General features: G+C 38.7%; 1 long non-coding RNA gene across 2 annotated transcripts in view; it reads left to right on the forward strand.

The window, feature by feature from the left end:
* LOC138008218 (uncharacterized) overlaps positions 1–5,000 on the forward strand; it is a 21,349-nt gene that overhangs the window by 15,381 nt on the left and 968 nt on the right. Inside the window, exons 2-4 of one of the 2 annotated variants that reach the window (XR_011124214.1) lie at positions 1,169–1,298; positions 2,246–2,341; positions 4,467–4,508. This is a non-coding gene — a long non-coding RNA (uncharacterized lncRNA). Of the gene's footprint in view, positions 1–1,168; positions 1,299–2,203; positions 2,342–4,466; positions 4,509–5,000 lie in introns of those variants that run through there. The other variant, XR_011124213.1, reaches the window with a different exon arrangement.

Below are 5,000 nucleotides of genomic sequence, written 5' to 3' on the forward strand. Positions count from 1 at the left end.
TTCCGTCAAACGATTATCTATGGGTCTATATAGTTGCCTTTGAAAAGAAGGGGAATTTGTTTATTAAAAGGACATGGCTTCAAACAAGTATTGAGTCATCTTTTCTGCAGAACAAGCTCTGTCTTCTGAGTTCACTGTTTTAATGATAGATGAGTTGTCCTTGCTAAACAAGAATTTGTGCTTGATAGTTGTAGAAGAACATCACACCGTCAAAACTTGCCAAAACACTCCAATATTCAATTTAACATTCATTCTGCAAATCTGGCAAAAATCTGTGGCCTCTGTCTGCTTAGGATTTCTACCTCTCTTTAATAGCTTTTTACTGCCCTTTTTTGGAGTGTTGCTCATTAAATTCAAAGTAAATACAGTATTTTTTCTGCAGTTTCCTTTCAGAATAGTTGATTGATGCTGTTACTGTAGTTATTTTTAGTGTCTATTTACATTAGCAAATAAAAGAAGCAGAACCATCTGTGATATCACTTTCACTAATTAGCTTCTAAATGCGTCGGTTACAGAAGAGCGTGCAGTCCCTATATCTGGCTCTATCACCATTCTTCCCTGGGCTTGCTTGTGTCACTGACGAAAGCGGGCGGTTCAACTGACTCAGAACGGACTGCAAGCAGTCTTTTAAATTGTTCATTTATGCTTTATTGCCCTGTTCCAGTCCGTTCTGTTACATTCCTGTGTTTAGCAACCCCCAGTAACTACTACTAATCACCATTGCTATTAATGTCTGATCATTACCGTGACTTGTTTCCCTCCTTCTAGAGCATGCAAGCCCAGCACTGGTAATTATGTCTACTGCAGAAAAAACATGCATTGATGTAAAGGGTGTGGTTTCTTTTGCTGTTGGATCCTTGTCAACCATAGAAGACTTTTGTGTTTCCACTCTTGAAAAACTCTCTAAAGTGAAGAAAAGAAAATACCGTTCTTCTGTATTTCCCAACTTACAGTACATGAAAGCCTGTTAAAATAAGCATCAAATTTAGGCTACCTCAGAGTGAACAATGTAATAACGCAAGATTTTACAATGTATGACAAGAATAATAGGCATTAGCAACTGGGTTAATACCTTAAATTCAAAATAGATACAATGCATGTATAATATGTATCACTATTTTAATAATTATTATTTTTACGGGGTAAATCCGGCCACCCCCGTTTACAGGGAGAAACCCGGATCAAGATTGGATTGGTCATGATGATGATGATGGTATTCTCAAATTTATGACAACAGCACATTACCTTCAAACATCAATTTTACCAACCCATAAATGAAACATAGAGAGAGGAGAAGGGTATGTTTGTTATTAATAGCTCGGATGTAATTTACAGGTGTACCTGCTGTTCTATCAAAGTGTTCTGTTATATACATGTACACCCTGTACATGTCTGTACCTAGACTTTCACTCAACAAAACCTTCACTGGGAAAACAAAACTAACGGTTTCCCTCAGGCCATATATACATGTACATTACATTAAGTGTCTAATGTACAGCTGCTTATAACCAACGTTGTAACATAACAATATTTCAGGGAAAAACAGGAGATTGTACCCTGGATGCCAGAGATTTTTTCTCTCCTAGAGCGACGGAATAGCGAGTCGCGAAGCCTATTCCGTCGCTTGAAGAGAAAAACCTCTGGCAGCCAGGGTAAGGAGACTGTGGTTCCAATAAAAAATACTACTTACATAAAATTATAGAAATAAACATATCGTAATTGATACTGATTTGCACAACTATCAACGCCATGTGTCCTCAGCTCTGCCTAATCCCAGAAGGATTTAGATTTGACTCAAGAGGGGTTTTTCCTGTTTTTGGCTCCCCAAGTTATTCTAAAGATTAATCTATAATCTTTTGCAATGGTTTTTAACACAAGTTCCTGAGGAAAGTGGTAATGGGGCTCACCCGATCTCCTTGTCGATCGATGGAAGTGAATGAAAGCATGTGACACAAAACCGTCGATGTTTTTTCATCGGGTCTCCTGTCTGCCCACGAACCAGAAGGGAAGGGAACTTTTTAAAAATATATTGCATGTCCCCTTATGCAAACTTTTGCGGTAGCATGAACAAGAGTTCCTGTCCCGTCTTGTTAAACAAGGGAGCATATATTTTCAAGTTTAAAAAGCACACGCCATGCCGTTTCAAAATTGAAGTCCTTTGTTTGTCACGTGATCAGGCTCAAAATGCACTGTGGGATCGTTCATTCAGACCTTTCGAGCAACCATGTTCTCGTTTTGTCCATAGTTTTGTCAAATTCAAAGGTGGTTGAAACTGCATGTGCAGGATAATATGATAGATCGAGGATTTTGGAAGAAGGGAACGGCGCTTCAAATAAACAAGGTGAGGTTTTTGTTCTACAATTTGATACTAGCTGGTACGGAATATCATCAGAATACCAGGCTATCGAAGTAGCCTTAGAAATATTTTCTCCGTCGTTACAATACTGTACTGACATAACCGCAGAAGTTCTTTTTGTCGGAAAGAAACGATTAGAAAACAATTTGCATAAGAATAGCAAGTATTGTATTCTGACTCGTTCTTCAAAGAATGTCACCGAGTACTAACAAAGGTGGCACGGTTTTCAATCTACATACATGTAGACCGGTCCATAGAAAGTTTTGCAGATACGGCGGCCATTTTGTTTTCTATTGTTTCGAAAGACATGGGATGCTCTGGGGGCAAATTAATATGTATTTGCCCCATGGACATCCCATACTAGCTATTTGAAACAATAGAAATCAAACTGACCGCCGTATCTGTAGAAAGGTCTATTCAGCAGTTATGCACCTATCAATGTTTTCCCTGACCCAGGGGAAGGTGAGCATATCCACAGGCATTTGACATTTCCTTTTTTTTGTGTGTGTCAATAGCCCCTACTGTGGAGCACAAATTTGTGGTCAAATCCCCCCACCTGTGGGCTTGGGCACTACTTAGGCCCAGTTCAGATGCCACTCCACTCACCTAACTGAGGAATTAAGAACGGCAATAGAGCGGCGTCTGAATCAGTTTGGTACAGTACTTTTAATTTAGTGTGGCGAAAACGTGAAGTTCAATAGGGTCTGCCACATTAGTTGACATTGAAGGGGCACGTGATTCATACTGCGTTCTTCTCATGTGCCGAACCAAATACACATGATGATAATTTATATATCTTCCTATCAGTCTCTCTGATAACTTGTTTCTCATGCTCGTAAGTTTTATGAGGAAGAGACAATGGTGGCAAAATACCTAGAAGAGTGTAAAATGTGATTGACCATAATGAAATGCTGCTGTTTTTTGTGAAAAAAATTGTAAACAATTAAAAAAACTAAACTAGTGAGCAGCACTCTGCTGTCTCTGTAAGGGTAAGTCTTCTTCAGGGAGGTTTACAATCATACAGTAAACGCCTGTATTTAAGTCATATCTGATTGGTCTGATTGGCAAAAATGACAGCCACAAACATTAATGTTTGAGCCAATTTTGGAAAGGGAACATGTGCTGCTGTGAAATGTTAGGGCAAGGCGTGAGAAACGATGTTTTGCGGCCACGATTTTGGCCAAAACCGTGCCATCAGATTTGGATTACCGTAGTTATTCAGTTATAAGGCACACGGTTTTTCCAAGAAAAATCTGTCTTTGGGTGGCAAGTTAGTGCTAAAATTGGGGTGCTTCTTATAGCCAAGTATTTTCGTGCAACAAAATCTTAAGATCACGATTTGAGAAGAACTTGCAGTGTAAACAACACAAGAAAAGGACTCTAGTTGTCAATTAAAAAAGAGAATAGTGCTTTTAGAGACCTTTAAGAACACTAAATGACTTCAAGAGAAAAGCAAACAAATGGAAATTTGCTTACATGCTTTTAAGCACATGCTCAGTAACATGATACCCATGACAACAATACAATTGTCCGAACCTGGAATTTGCATCCTTGGTGGCGTGTTGATATTCAGCTGTTGAACACCTTTGAATAAGACTTTCGGTGGGAGTTTTTCGCCATTCGCTTTCGCTTTCGCTTGAAGTCTGAACTCTGACTATTATTTTTTTATTAAGTCGGAAGGTACAAATAAAAGTGTATGCATTGTATGTTTATCATTTCAGGTGTCAACTTTTAGCTTTTGTTTTTACGTATATCATATATCAGTAAATGCGTGACATTTTCACTTTGTTTACGTTAACAAAAAGAGTTTGCTCTCAATTTGATAACTCTCAATTTTTTGGTGCGTCTTATAACGGAGTATTTTCGCGTTATTTTCAGTTTGAGAACTTGATTAAATTTCTAAGTTTGGGGTGCGTCTTATAACCAAGTGCACCTTGTAACCGAATAACTACAGTAAATAAACTTGTAAGACTTCCTGAAGAAATCATGTTTCCTTGAAACACCTCTGAGAATAAAAAAGTTTTACAGATACAGTTCGCAGAGAGCTGCTCACTAGTTTAGTTTGTTTAATTTTTTTTAATTTTTCAATTTTTTTTAATTCTCCAATCAGAGCTACATGTATCCTCTCCTTCACAGCCAACATCTTGAAATGGTAAAGTATATGTCTCGTAAGCCTTCTTGTCACCTGTCATGGAGATGACGGTGCGAAAGCAACTTTTATTTAAGTGTCTAGTAGATTTAGTGCTGGAGCACTAATTGGGGACACTGTAAAGTGAAATTAACAATTAACACAACAAGTCAAATGTTGGTTTTTGAGGAGTGGTGCAGAGTAGAGAACCAACAAACTCAATCCCACATATGACGCCAAGTCGAGGAATCGAACCTGGGCCACATTGGTGGGAGGCGAGTGCTCTCACCACTGCGCCAATAAACACAATTGTTATTTGCATTGAGCTGACAGCGTAAAATTGTTCAGTTTGCCAAGCAATGCAGTTTTGATTTGAGTAGAGCTGATGGTGCTAAAAACTAAGTGTGCCCACCCCCTCCCCCTCCCCCCTCTCCCAACAAAAGCTTGTTAGTAAAAAACGGAGGAACCAAGTGTGTTCCACAACTGACCACAATAAGCGTGAACGTTAAGTCTATT

Source organism: Montipora foliosa, chromosome 6, assembly GCF_036669935.1.
Source record: "Montipora foliosa isolate CH-2021 chromosome 6, ASM3666993v2, whole genome shotgun sequence".
Taxonomy (NCBI): domain Eukaryota; kingdom Metazoa; phylum Cnidaria; class Anthozoa; order Scleractinia; family Acroporidae; genus Montipora; species Montipora foliosa.